Here is a 16118-nt window from a genome sequence, read left to right on the forward strand (position 1 = left end):
AAGAAATAGGCAGACCCATCTGCTGCTCCCTACAACCCAGGACTGGGATTGCGATTGCCCACTTGCTTTGATAACACTATGTAACAAAATCTGAAAAAAAACATCTGTTCCTGGTTTGAAAGTATTATTGTTTGTGCAGTACCGGTACTTGCTTTGAAAGTAGTTGTTATACTCCAGAAACTTAATTTTTGTGGCTGTTACAATCTATGTTGAATTGGTTGAGTCCCGATGAGATATTAACTAAAAACTATAGAAAAATGTGTTGTAGGATGTCCTGCAAAAACAAAGGTTTTGAATAATTTTTTCCCATGTTTTTATGATAGAATCAAGTAGGAAATGACATATATAACCTAGGAACAAAAATCATATTACATAGTGTTATCTTTCATGAGGTACAATTTAAAGAACTAACAAACTATAGTGTATATAAATAAGTCCTTAAAATAAATATGCAATTTTAATCCTCCTGAGGAAAGGTTATCCTGAGGGAGAATGTTTCTATATACATTCTTGAGTGAAGCAAGAATAGCAGGGTGTTGGATAAGATGATCCTTGTGGTCCAGTCCAACTGTATGGTCCTATGATTCTGCAATTGTCCATATTGCATGTAATAAAGCGAATGCCCACATACTGCTGTTCTGGCATTTTCACTCAGGGCCCTTCCACACAGCCCTATATTCCAGAATATCAAAGCAGAAAATCCTACAATATCTGCTTTGAACTGGGTTATCTGAGTCCACACTCAGATGAGGTGGGATTTTCTGCCTAAGATATAGGGCTGTGTGGAAGGGCCCTGAGTGAAAATGTCAGAACAGCAGTATGTGGGCATTCACTTTATTACATGCAATATGGACAATTGCAGAGTTATATGGACAATTACAGGAATACAAAACTTAAGCATTAGTGGAAGATGTCCATCCAAATGTGTTTAAAGACCAAAGACGGAGATATTTGCTTATCCAAGCTTCTGCTGGCCCGTTTAGCTTGGATAAGTGAGACTCTACTGTATGTTTCATATACACCTTATTATAATAATAATAATAATAATAATAATAATAATAATAATAATAATAATAATCACAATCTGCCAACTGCAAAAGGTCACCCTGCTGGGATCTGCATGCATCATCCGAAAATACATTACACAGTCCTAGACACTTGGGAAGTGTTCGACTTGTGATTTTGTGATACGAAATCCAGCATGTCTATCTTGTTTGCTGTGTCGTACAATATAATAATAATAATAATAATAATAATAATAATAATAATAATAATAATAATAATAGTAAAACTTTATTTATACCCCGTCACCATCTCCCCAATGGGGACTCAGGGCGGCTTACATGGGGCCATGCCCAGAACAATACAGTATACCAAAATATAAAAGAACAACACAGGGCTATTCACAGGGCTGTTAGGAATTGTGGGAGTTGAAGTCCAAAACACCTGGAGGGCTGAAGTTTGACAATGCCTGAGCTACACAATAGAAGCAGATCAGTTTGACACCCATTTCAAACTGCTCTAGGAGTTGTAGTTTGGTGAGAGACTTTGTAAAGAGACCATGGTGAAACTCCCAACCTTGGTGCTTCCACAGCATTGAGCTGAGTTCAAGAGGTGCCGAATTGCACCAATGCTGGTGTAGATTCCCCGTCCTGGTGTGCCTGGTTCGCTCAGGACCGTCGGAGGCATGCAAGGGAGGTGGAGGGGGTTGCTTTGTTTTGGGAAACGTGTGAATGGGCCGTAACTTGAGCCAGTGTGGAAGGAGAGAGCGAAGGAAGGAGAGCGGGAGCGCAGGAGGGCGGCTGCCTGTCTGCAGGAGAACTCGCTCTCGCTCTCTTTCTCTTTTTGCCGGCTTTCGGAGGAGTCTCTTTGGCGGAGGAAGCTCAGGAGTGGGTGCTGCGAGGGGCCAAGCTGAGGAGGAGCCCCCGCGTTTCTTCTCCGCCGGGAAAAGGGAGGGCAGCAGAGACAAAACCCGGCTTCTTCTTCTTCTCCCAGGACTTCTGGCGTGAGTCTCCGGGGGGAAAAGGGTGGCAGCGGGGCTTCCCTTTCCTTGCGTTTGGGAGGCTTTCCAAGCCCTTTCGGGGAGGAAGAGGGTCGGATCTGGGCGCATGCTGCATGTGAATTGGGACATTTTTTTTCTTCTGTGCCGACACTGTATCTCTCCTGCATGCTTTTTTGGGGGGAAATGCGTGTTTTAGGGTGCTCCTGCTACACTGGGAATGAATGCACTTTGATGCTCTGCTCAATACTCAAGAGGAAGTTCATTTCTGTTCTCCATACGCCAGGCATGGGCAAACTTCAGCCCTCCCTCCAGGTGTTTTGGACTCCAACTCCCACAATTCCTAACAGCCGGTAGGCTGTTAGGAATTGTGGGAGTTGGAGTCCAAAACACCTGGAGGGAGGGCTGAAGTTTGCCCATGCCTGTTATTATTTTCTTAAAGGAGACTCCAAAGGGGTCAACCACACCACTACCAACCATACAACTTACGATGGAAAATTGACAAGATCTAAAGACTAAGATAGAATTAAACTTAGAAGTATTAAACAATAGTGAAAACCACAAAAACTATTCTAATACTAAACCAAACTACATAGCACACCCTTCCCACTTTGAAGTGGAGTCAAACTGTGTTAGAAACCTATTGAAAGGCACACACCAAGAAAAATCCCAGATCCAAAATGTTTGTTTGGATCTTAATGTGTATACCTGCATATACTGTACATATAGGTAAAGGTAAAGGTAAAGGTAAAGGTTTCTCCTGACGTTAAGTCCAGTCGTGTCCGACTCTGGGGGTTGGTGCTCATCTCCATTTCTAAGCTGAAGAGCCGGCGTTGTCTGGAGACACCTCCAAGGTCATGTGGCCGGCATAACTACATGGGGCGCCGTTACCTTCCCACTGGAGCAGTACCTATTGATCTACTCACATTGGCATGTTTTCGAACTGCCTCATCACACTAGAGCATGAATTCACTTTAAATCCAGTTTCAGCCACCTGGAGAATTCTGGAGGTTCTAGTTTGATGAGACCCAGAACCTGTCTGGCTGAGCTGTTTGAAACCCCCTCCCTAAAGTGGATTTAAAGTGGATCCAAGCTCTATTATGATGAGGTATTATGACCAGAAGTTCAGCTACTCAAATCCATGGGATGAGGTTGAGCTCCTGTTGTTAGCCCCAGCTTCTCCCAACCTAGCAGTTCAAAAATATGCAAATGTGAGTAGATCAATAGGTACAGCTTCCGCAGGAAGGTAACGGTGCCAGCCACATGACCTAGGAGGCATCTATGAACAATTTCTAAGCTGTTCAGCTTAGAAATGGAAATAAGCACAATTTTCCAGAGTCAGACAGGACTAGACTTAATGTCAAGGGGAAAACTTTACCTTTACCTATCTATGAGATACAATGGATCCTTGGTATCCAGAAGTATACAAAAAGTCATGGCTACTCAAGTCCCATTGTATAGTAACATGATGTCCCTTATAGAATTCAAGCCTTGCTTTCAGAATTTTGCAAAGAATATTTTCAAACCCATGGATGGTTGGATCCATGGATACACAGGACACAGGTGGTTAACTGTATCTCAGAAGATGGGATCCAAGTCTAAGGACAAAATACATGCATGTTTCATATACACTTTATACATATAGCCCACGGGGGATTTCATGCACAATATTTTTCAATAACTTTGTGCATGAAACTAAAGTTTGTGTACAATGAACTAACAGAAAGCAAAATTGTCACTTTCTTAGCCACCCATGTGGATGATTTTGAGCATTTCAGATTTTTGGATAAGGGATATTCATCCTGTACATAAGAGTTCTGCTTCATTTTCTGCTCTGAATAATAAAAAAAGAGTACTCAATGTAAAATGATGGGAACCCAAAGGATGGGGTATTTCAAAACATTTTGAAAACTGGAGAGGGCATTTGTATCTTTAATAGTGTTGTAGAAGAGGGATTTTTAGATGTTGGTAGTCAAGCGCCCAAGTAGCAAGCAACACGTGTTGAAACGTTCCTTTTCTACACAACTGTTAAAGGTGCAGGTATCTCCTCCAGTGTTCATTCTGGACATCCTATAATGTGATGATACATGCTGTATTACCTGCTGTTTAGGTTGAGGCCATGAAGTGCACAGGTATTAAGTTCCTTCTTTTCCGGGATATTTCCCGTCCTCCCATTGTATTTCTCTTCCAATCACCCAGAAATCGGAACATGATTTTAAAAATTAAAATGGTCACCGGTTCTAATGTTCTGGCCAAGATTGCAGACTTGAGATTCCTTATGTTGGTGAGTTGTGGTGAGATGGCATATATACACATATGTATATTTGTATTATATGCTATGCAAGTTTATCTTTAAGCAGTGGGATTGTGAATAATGTGATGTAAGTGAAAATATTATAAGTTCTACTGACTCGAAATTTTACGTAACTTTCCAGGGTTGCATGGGGACAGATGTGAAAGACTTTCAGTATCTCATGCAATGCGATATATGTGTGCAAGCTCTTTGTCTTTCAAGGGTTCTCTGAATTTGTGTAGGGACAGAATTATTGACAGAGTTTGGGCACTAGGAGAGAACAACTCTCCCCAAATTGTCTATTGAAACTATTGCACCAAACTAGGGAATCTGTGGCCTGACAATACGAATACTGTAATAAGATCTGGATGGGAATTTCCCAATTTCCACTGCACAAAATTATGGATCAGACATACTTTAGATGTGACGTAAGAGCCTTCCAGCATTAGGTCAAACATCTATCTCTTGTCCACCATTTTGTTTTCCATCATGCAAATTAACACCATTTATGGAAAGGAAAATGGCATACCAACACTGTTTCCTCCCTCCATTTGGGCTAGTTATGGTCAACACGGGATTGGTACAGCTACTTTTACATTAAAAAAATCTCTATTCTATTTAAAAATCACAGTGCAATACCAAGGTGCTGGAGAGAGCAAAATCCCATCAGTATGAGGTGGAAACCACATTGTGAAAAAATAGTAGGTGGGTGCACTTTGAGATGCCTGCTGACCTATGGCAATCCCATAGATTTCATAGGCAAGGAATACTAAGAGGTGGTTTGCCATTTCCTTCCTCTGAAATATACCCTATAGCATCTAGGATTTGTTTGTGGTCTCCCAAACAAGTAGTGATCAAGGCTGACCCTGCTTAGCTTCCAAGATCAGGTGGAATCTGATGTATTTAGGGTATGACAGGGAGCAGAAATAGCATGTATGTACACATGCATCATGAGCCACTACTGTAGCTTTTCATCTTTGTTTCTAATTTCAGAACAGGTGTCATATTTAAAAGTTACACAAACCACATGAATGAATACTGTGCTCTTTTGGCCTGTGGTTGCTCAGTGCAGCATAGATTAGTCTTACCGGGTGGTGAGGTTTGGAAAATTTAAAGCAGGAAAGAGTACTGCTTATGTCCTATTCGTAAAGGTCAAATATGTGATTATTAGAGTACAGTAATGGTACTGAGAGTTCTTTATCAAAGGCAGCACTGGCAGCGTCTGCTAACTCAGTGTTCTAACAGGTGTTCTCCCTCTCCGTCCGCTTTAATTTTCCACTTCTGTGATGAAGATAAACCACACTTGGTTGGGAACGTATACCCTTGCCTCAACAAGGTCAGTACTTCATACAATACACATTGCACCTGTATTGTTTTGCTTCTTCTGCTCTGAAGAAATGAGCATTTAAATGGAAATAGTATTGGTGTTTTCCTATTTGCCCTGTTCTGTTTTTGGACTACATCAGAGGCACAGCTTGGGAAGGTTACTGTTTCGGACTACAGTTCTCTCAATCCCACAATGAGTATGAACATTATCCATGCTTATATGGGTCTTGCAGGAAGTGTAGCATTTGATTTGGGCAAAAACTGGAACATTCCTTCGTTCTCTCAATCCTACAGTGAGCATGAACATTATCCATGCTTATATGGGCCTTGCGTAGGCATGGGCAAACTTGGGCCCTCCAAGTGTTTTGCATGTCAGTTCCCACAATTCCTAACTCCCAGGCTGTTAGGAATTGTGGGAATTGAAGTCCAAAATGCCTAGAGGGCCCAAGTTTGCCCATGTCTGGTCTTGCAGGAAGTATAGTATAAAACAGTAACTAGCATCTGATTTGTGCAAAGATTCCTTATCCAGAATTCCAAATTCTCCAAAATCTGACCTTGTTCACGTGAGTGGCTAGGATAGTGACACCTTTGCATTCTGACAGTTCAGAATACACAACATAATTTAAAATATTTTGCAAAAAAATGATCTTCAACTATGCGTATAGTAGGGTGGCCAACTTTGGGCCATAAATTTAAGGGAGATTTAGTTGTGACAAATTTTACACATTTTTAGCGGTGCAGCATCACTGCAGTACTTTCACAAAGGCTGCCCCGCAAACCTAGTCTGCTTTTCCTCCTTGTCCTCTGTCTAGCTGAGAGTTTTATCAGCATCCGCATTGCGAGGATTGTTAGGTAAGGCTGGAGTGTCAGTTTGCAGCACTGTTGTCTGCAATAAACATTGCAAGTGGGAAATAATAGCTTATTTGACTTGGTTGTTTTATTTCATGTATGCACATGGTTAGTTAGATATGAAGGTTTATGGGAATATGGCAAGCTTGTCCATCTCTTTGTTCTCTTCCTTTTCCTTCCCCTCTTTTTCCTCTTCCTTCGTTGTCCTCTTGCTCCTCTCTTTTTCTCCCTTCTCCTCCTCCTCTTCTTTCCCCACATCCTCATTTCCCTCCTCTTCTTTGTCCTTGTGCCTAGAAACACAGAGGGAGGGGGGAGATTTTGGAAAACTAGGAATCTCCATAGCCTTTTGGAAGCGTGACCCTTCACACTATTTGGAATAATCCTAACCATTTGGAAAGTTGATCTTATTAGAGACCATAACCTTTTGGAAAGATATGACATTCCTGAAAAGAGTTAAATGCCTGTTTGAGTGAATCTTTTCCTTAGTGGTAAATATCCACTAGTATACATGCAAGGCAATTTAGATTTCTCAGCTGCTAGACTGATATCCCTGGTTTTCTCCTTGAACTGTTAGGAGCAAAAATATCAAATGCATAAAATATATAGCAGATCTTCAGAAGTGTTATTTCAGGGAGTTTCTAAAATGGAGTCTCACTCCGAACATTCTCAGATCTGGGTCACATGGTTTGTAGTCCCTTTCACAGTATCAAACAACATAGAGTTAAGGTAAAACGGCATACTAATATATACATACAATATAGTAAGCAATCTCAATTATATACATACCAAATAACTAGTATAAGAGGTTTGTAGAAGGTTGCTATTTCCAACAGGAGCGACCCCCCCCCCAAAAAACTCCACCCCATTTTTTTTGGATAATTCAAAAAGAAAAAAAGAAAGAAACCAGCACACCAAAATATAGAATTTTAATAGCATCAGGAACTGTAAGTGGGAGAGGTTTTCCCTTTTAACAGTAAGAAAGCTCTTTTTGGAAGAAACTCTTTTGAAGAGAAGTGAATGCATGACTCTATATTCATAATTTCAAAATGATGGATCTCTGAGCAGGAACATGGCGAAGTCTTAAATCTGCTTCAGACAGCTACAGATAAATCATTTTTGATAACAACTGGGTTAGAGAAAAACCAGTATGCTTTCTTGACATTTAAGAGAAGTCTTGTAAAGCACAAAAAGTTTCAGGTATTTCTACATTGACACCTGGGATAACTACTGCCAAAGTGAAATAATATTGGTATAGATGATCCAGTGAACTTCACCAGTATATCTGAAGCAAAAGAAAGCATTTCTGAGCTAGTATGAGGATTGTGGAAATTGTACTATAAATAAGCAAATTTTCTGCTCCTTGCATATTTTCCAACAATGTGTACATAATAATAATAATAATAATAATAATAATAATAATAATAATAATAATAATAATAATAACACATGGTAGAAAATGTTACAATTATATGGGGTGGCAACAAGGCTAGTGAATACCAAGAACCATTGAAAATAGAACAGTACAGTAAATAAGTACGCAACAGTAGACTAGCCTGCTCCACTCAAAAGCCTAATTTAAAAGCAAGCAAATGTTAAAACTAATTTGTAGCTTGAAAAAATTCAATATTTCTTTGATACACAGATCCTTGCCTTATTCCACTAAATAACTCCGGGAATGAAATACTACAGCAACCACAGTGTATATATGATATCATATCACGGTCATGAAATGAGAGATCTCAGTGCTGACAAAATATTGGCAATACCAGTTGCCACTATTTGAGGAATTGCATTATTTTACTCTGTATTGTTTTGTATAAACACAACTTAATTGTTGCAACAGAAGGTGTTCATATTGGAAATAACAATGTGGGGATACTTACACTTAATAGCAATCAATCAAAAATAGTAACAGTGTCTGATGTGTACAATAATAATTCTGCAAAGTCAACAAAGCCAAGTAGGCAATCAAAATGAGAGATCATGTCCTCTAAATCGGTGTTCCTAAGATTATCCAATGTAAGGGGAAGGGACAGTAGTGAGTTTTTTCTGTGTGTCAGGGACTGTCTCTAAATTTATGCAGATTGGGTGCATTTCTTTTTTCTTTTCTGGAAACAGCCAGTGCACCTGTCCTCAGACTACCACTTAGAATACCACCGCTCTGCTGTATGATGACTAGGGCCCCTTCCACACTGCTGAATAATATCCCACATTATCTGCTTCGAACTGGAATATATGGCAGTGTGGACTTGGATAACCTAGTTCAAAGCAGATTTGCTGCCTTCATATTCTGGGTTATATGGCTGTGTGGAAGGGCCCTAACTTCCACATAACTACCTCCCCATCCAGCTACATGATGCCACAGTTTCTGCACATGTTTTATATATATACATATATAAATGTTTAGAGAACAGTTCTTTCCTTATGTTTCTCTTTTATTCTTCAACTCCCACTGCCCAGATCGTGTTCTCAAAATGGCCCTGTTTGGAAATTCACGCATATGTAGTATAACTTGTAATAATGCAGAGACGAGCACTTTGCGATATGTCCTATCTTCCCTTTCTGTGATTAGGATCCTGCTGTAGTTATGTTGTCTCCTCTATGATTTGGAAGATCAGGATCCTATGGGGAGCCCATAAACTTTAAAATGTTATTTTCAGCTGTGGAGGTGATTTCTCAATGTATGGAAGGAATGCCAGAGAGGACTTTATTTAGAAACTTAGATACTATTCTTTACTTTTAGAAACACATCATTCCCAGATTTTACTATGAGGTGTGTATTTATTAGGAAATAATATAAATAACTGATCAAAATGAATAATTTTTGTTTAAATGAAACACTTTAAGCAACATATGTGAAACCCATTCACTTCTTATAGAATGCCTGATATTTATAGTCTGGTAGAACTTCACTATATTGAGTTCTTTAGAAAGGTGATTGGAAAGCTGCTCATAAAACTGGCACTTCTAAATGACATTCTTTCATATATGTAAAGGTTCCATTTTCTGGCCAATGGAAAGCATGGCTGTGCAGATGAAAGAGAAAATGGCTGTCTTAACCAGTTTCATTTCTTACACTCTTCCTGATCATACCCATTCCATAAAAAGGAAATGATCCTCCTTTCCTAAAATGTAAGAGGTATTTCAGAAATAGCCTGCCTGTCATGTCTCCAAAAGCACAAGGATTCGTACGTACACACGGTTGAGTTTGTGATAATGCAGATGTTGACAGAATGCAGTTGAGTTGTTCATATTATTAAACACAAGAGTAGAGAAACATTGTCGATCCATTCTGGGTGAAAATTCAGTACAACACCAATACCAATACGCCTCGTACCTACATCCAACAAAATATGTCCTGCAGAAATTTTTCTAGGATTTCTACATGATTTCATGGTACACTTCCATTGGAAGTTACCATTGAGTCATGCTGGCAGATTTTTAGAGACGAAAATCCTCTAAGAATTTTCTAGATCTTACATTATGACTCTATGGTAACTTCCTGTGGAAGTAATTCATTAGATAGGCTTCAGTATTCTATACGGATTCTTGTCTCTATGTTAAATTCAGAAGCACATTGCCCTTAAACCACACCTATTATTAAAGTTGGACATGATGGGTATGTGTGCCACGTTTGGTCTAGATCCATCATCAGTGGGGTTCATAGTGATCTCTGGATATGGGTGAACTGCAACCCCCCCCAACCCCCCAGTACTTAAAGTTGGTCATGATGGGTATGTGTACTGTGTTTGGTCCAGATCTATCATTGGTGTATTTCACAGAGCTGTCTGGATGTACGAGATGCATATAAACATGTATACATCCAAACATGTATGTATATTTATCTATTGATATATAGATATAGATGATATTCTTAAACTGGTACAAACTTGAATGATTAAATAAGTATCTATAGCAATTTTGATTAGTAATGTATCTGGGAATAACTCAATTATAAATTATTTCTTTGATTTACTGTTTCACTTTTCAGGCACAGATACAAATGATTGGCCAGCTTTTTGCATTCTGGTCCACGACCTATTTTCTAAAGAGAGAAATACAGATGTATTTCAGTTAATTTCTGTATACATTTAAGTAGCTGTTCTGTGAGTTCTAAGTGGTCAACTGCCTCATGGCTGGTGAGGAATTTGTAGAATCTGCTCTTAGTTCCGATGCCTTTCTAAAGGGGATTAACTGACATAGCAGATCATCTGTCACTCGGGAGGCCAGGTGGAGACCAATTCCATTTATGCCAGCTTCAAATAATAGTGATTAGCAAGCTAGGATATTCCTGTGTCAAACGTCACAGAGGACAGTTGTTTCTTTGAAAGGCTGTTAAGAGGACAATTCTGTTTTGAAGAAACCAACTTTAGTCTGGTTTATAAATAATAATAATAATAATCATCATCATCATCATCATAGTAACTTTATATACTGATCTATCTCCCTGAGGAGACTCAGGGCAGTTTCCAAAATAAATACAAATGCAAATACAAAACAACATACAATAAATTACCATAAGAAAGGAGAGGAAGGAGCTGGGTAGTTCATCAACTGTTACCAAGTGGACACAGTGCGCCCTCCAATTTTGACATATATTTCATTCCTTTTTGAAATAGGCAGCTATAAATATAAATTAACACATGGTCATTTTATGAAAAAAGTGCCATATTTTGTTTTATTTTTGTAATATGTAAATGATTTCCCTGTGTAATGTTTAAGATTGTTTTCAAACAGATAAATATTTCTAAAATGATAGAACTAGCAATTGTGAATTAACTATGTGTGAGCAAATGCCACCAAACTATGTGTGAGAATAATAATGGTTGTAAATTATAGGCATAATTTTGGCATGTATCTGGCATGTAGTTTAGATTATGATGATGACTGGAAATGGGTGGTGGATGGGACTATTTTTACTATCTGTGGTCTTGTCTCTACAGCTGGTTTGTGTTACCAGTTCTGATAGTGTTAATATTTCATCTAGAGTAAAAAAAAAAATGCCCCCCTCGCAATGCCATTTATTTTATGATACTTATGGTGGCTTATCAGGTGTGCACACTGAACATGGATGTTCTCCACTCACTGACAAGCATTTCCATAAACAAACAAGCAACAAGGGGTAGAAGGGAAGATGTTGGGACTTAATATGTCTAACCCAAGGAAAGCCAATGAGAAAAGGGAACACTTCATCCTATATGCTGTGGGAGATAAGAAAATATTAAGGTGCATTGTTTGACAGGTGACTTGAAGGCATACACATACAAATATACATTATTTTCAAAGACAAGGCCAATCGAAGACTCCCCGGTGAGCACTTGGCTTGAAGATGGCTTATGATCAGTACTATTTTCTAAGCCTTAAGTTTCTTGTGTAGTCAGCTTAAATCCAAGGTTTGAGAACTAAAGCACTTGAATCTATTGATTGTGTAAAAAGAATAGAAGTTCTTAAAATAAAGCAAAAACATCAGTGAAGTATGGTCTGAGTTTGAACTCTGCAGTTGTGGAAACAGTTTAATTTTTCAGATATTGTAAAGACATTGTCATCAAATGGGTTTTTAATGCAAAAATGGCATGTTTGCAAGAGAGATCCCTCCTTTTTGACTGTCAGCTTAGCAGCTCAGTGACATCACAAGTTACTTGAGCTTTGTCCTTGTGCCTAACCACAATGCCATTACAATCTCCTCAATGTGTGTAGTATCAGGTGGCCTGATTTGGATCTCATGAAATAAATAAGGGGACGTATCATGGAAAGCATTAGTTGAACCAGTTTAAAATTTACATGAACCCAGAATAAATCTCATGCGGAATTTAATTTCTTAGGATGTTCTAGATCCCTTCTTAGCAATTCCACTGTAGCCTAGTTGTTGAGCACGTCATTTTAAATGAAGGATGCAGCTCCTCTCATGAAACCTGCTCTCCTGTAGGTTGTTGTCTTCAGCTGGCAAAGGCATTGGGAAATGAAATAGCAGCGCCAAGTGAAAAGAAATGTCTTGATTCAGGTTAATAGGCTTTCCCATTTTAAAATGCACTGCTGCTGTGGATTATAAATGTTTTAAGCATGAAAACTTGATCTTGTTTCTTGTGTGAATAGACCTATTGAATCATTGAGTCACTGTCTGGGTGAGTTCATGGAGCAGTACTTGGTGGAAAATGTAGTAATAGCCTGAAAAGTGGTTTTTAACATTACATCACCCTTTTCTCAGAGGTCCAGGTCCAACATACGTGATTAGAGTATAGAATGTTGAAAATATGGGAGGAAAGTAAGCATTTATTGTTTCTTTCTTTCATTAGGGCACACTTTATTTGATGGATTGTATTTCATCTGAACACTGAATGCTTATCAAATGAAATAGCTGTGAGTTTTCCCCTTTAGTATGTTCAAATAAGTTGTGATCTCTTTGGAGCAAGTGTGGCTTACAAGTACAATAAGTGACCTGCTGTGGAAATTCATGTCTGGAAACACAGCAGAGAGGGGAGGGCACACAAAGGAATGATGGCGTAAGGGTTATGATTAGCTGTGAGGTACTTTCATGGATAATGCACATTTGGAGGAACACAAGAAACATCAATGTAAACCCAGTGAAAACACCTGGTTTTGTGAAGTAAAATTGGCCATACCTCAAAATTCCTTCTCCTTCCTATGGCAGCTAGCCATAATAGTTGTCAGATGGTTTATTTGAGTTAAGCGGGATCTCCTTCCCATTAGTACAAATATATGATAAACTTTGCCAGACACATTATATTGACAGGGCAGTGAGATTTTTTTTGTTTTTATTTTAAATCTGTGACTAGAGAATATAATGTTCCAGTGCTTAGGGCCATGATGGATCAGTCCCATTCAATTGTGGTGGCTTTTCCTATCACTTCCCAGGTACTTTATCTGCTTTTGAAACATTGTTTGATCTTTGTCCTAATTTTAAAAGGTGAAACCACTTAAAGCTTTGACTACTCAGTAGCTTTTGAAAAGTTAGGAATCACAGTAAGTTTGTTCTCATTGAAAAAGGGATTAAAATGTGAACTGTCAGATTGTGCCTATAACAGATTTAGGAGTGAGATGACAGTGTTTTTATGATGGTGAAGGTGTGTTATTTGTTTTGCATTTATGAAGATGGGAGAGGCTGTTAATATCTAAGCGTTCGCTGTAGCTGACTCATGTACCGTATGGGCTGTTCAGATTACTGGGAACAGTTGCATTGCATGTGTTCACTACATAAAGATCTTCAGAAAGTGGTTGCGGGGGCAGTATTACAATAACTTTGAAAATGTATGTTCCCTATTTCATCTAGGGTTAGCGTGCAGAAGTAATATGAGAATTAATCAAAGTATTGGTGGACTAGGTTTGCTTACACACCAGAGTTGTATTTGCCTGCAAATAATTCTATACATATCCACATTGAATATTCTGTGATATAATATGGCTTGAATCAATGAGACATGGGTGTGATCAGTGTGTTTTGTTTCAGCTGACTCACTGATTCCAGAGTGTGGGTTGACATTACTACAGATGTGTAGGGATTTTTAGATCGGCCTTCCCCAACCTAATGCCTACCAGATATTTTGAACTTTGGAACTCTTATGATTCCTACTATTGGCCACTTTATCTAGGATTGGTTATCAAAGTTCAAAATGTGATATGAACCAGATATTTCTAATTTGGTGCCATCCTGATGGTGATGGGGTACAGCTCCCATTAGCTCCAAGTAACACAGCTGCAAGTGAGGGATCATTGTATTGTTTGCAGGAATTGAATTTTTGCCTATTTATTGTAAGCCGCCTTGAGTCCCCTCAGATGATAAAGGCGGAGCAAAAGTGCTGTAAATAAATAAATAAATAAATAAATAAATCATGAGATTTCACTCCCAAATTTAAAGAGGGCATTAGGTTGGAGTGATCCGATTTAAAAAAATATCTTCAGTTCTCAAACTTTGGAGGAAAAGGAAAGGGGATTTAATCCACAGCTCCCAGCCTTGTTCTTCCTACCCAAAATTTAGACAACTCATCACCTGCATAGTACCTTTCTAAAATTAGGAATTAGAAGGGCTGCCAGAAAAGAGCACTGTTTTATGTTGAGCGAATAGTATGGTTCTTAAACTAGACTTGGATTAGTGAATGACATTTCTGTTTTTGTAGTCCCAAATACCCAATAGAATAAGATTATTTAATGCTCCAATATGTATGATTGACTATGTTTGACTTTAGAAGTGGATTCACAAGTTGTGCAGGCTTGGTACAATACTATGGTTTGGTCAAAGAAACTGAGAGAATACAAAAGAAACAACAACTTTTATTTTGTTTACAATGATTTTGCCAAAAGCAGCAACATGGAAAAGTCGGCATTTCTTTGCATTAAAAAAAATACTGTGGAATATATATATATATATATATATATATATATATATATATATATATACACACACACACACACACACACACACACACACACACATACATACACACACACACACACATACATACACATACACACACACACACACACATACATACACACACACATACACACAGACAGGCATTGTGATCTTTTTAAGAAAGTTGACAATCATAGAAAAAAACATATCATAGCTGTCTATTTTTTTAAAAGAATGTCACTATTGAGAACTGAAATAAGCGTGGAAAACAACGGAATAGAAATGCTGCTTTTATTAAATAGCATTTTCACCATCAAAGTGATACTTGAAACATGTTGAAATTGAAAGCAGATGTAATGTGATAGCTTCAATATGGTTGTAGATTTTTTTTGAAGGTCACTCGACAGATTATTTATTGTGATGTGTGGTAGTCTGATATCGGGCTGATATCAGACCAACTTTGAATGCATTTATTGGATGCATCTTTTTAAAGGGGTTGGGGAGTTATTTTTTGTTTTGTCTGCTTTGTTTGGTGACATGTAGAGAATACACATGGCAAATAAATATTGATACTGCTTTCAACACCATAATCTTTTGCATAGCATATCTACAAAACCATTGACACAATTTTAAAAACAGCCATAGTTTTTTTTCATATAATCAGAAGGGGATACAGGTGAACCACTGTATCCATGGGGCATTGATATCAAAAAATGCAGATGGCCAAGTCCCTTATATACAGAGCTCTAAAATGAGAATGAAGCTCTAGCACCACCCCTTCCAGAATGGAAGTTGTTCAGAATGGAGTAGTTGCACAACTGTAGTGGTTTGAGCACTGAACTAAGACTCTGGAGACCAGGGTTTCTGCTTGGGTCATGGAAACTTACCATAGGGCCTTGGCCAACTCATGCTCTCATGGAGAACCAAAGACAAACCCCTCTGAACAAATTTAGCCATGAATAATAATAATAATAATAATAATAATAATAATAATAATAATAATAATAATTATTATTATTATTATTATTATTTCATTTTTATACCACACCCCATCTCCCCGAAGGGACTCACGCGGCTTACATGGGGCCAAGCCCAGGCAAAACAGACAATATAAAAACACAACAATAAAATAAATCAATCAACAATAAAGCAAGTCATAAAACAAATGAGGTCACATAAAACAAACATGCTTGATAAATCCTGTGTTGGCTCCTAAAAAGAACTGGGCCATAGAAGTGCCAGTAGTGTCAGATACCACATAAATCAGAAAGAACTTGAAGACT

The 16118-nt window shown here is 38.3% G+C and overlaps 1 protein-coding gene across 1 annotated transcript in view; it reads left to right on the forward strand.

The window, feature by feature from the left end:
* Positions 1-1727: 1727 nt before the first annotated feature.
* Positions 1728-16118, forward strand: part of bmpr1b (bone morphogenetic protein receptor type 1B) — a 239177-nt gene continuing 224786 nt past the window's right edge. The window contains exon 1 of the mRNA XM_062982198.1: positions 1728-2005. The gene's annotated coding sequence lies outside the window, so the exon portion shown is untranslated. The remainder of the gene's footprint in view (positions 2006-16118) is intronic.

This window comes from Anolis carolinensis, chromosome 5 (genome assembly GCF_035594765.1).
Source record: "Anolis carolinensis isolate JA03-04 chromosome 5, rAnoCar3.1.pri, whole genome shotgun sequence".
Classification (NCBI taxonomy): Eukaryota; Metazoa; Chordata; class Lepidosauria; order Squamata; family Dactyloidae; genus Anolis; species Anolis carolinensis.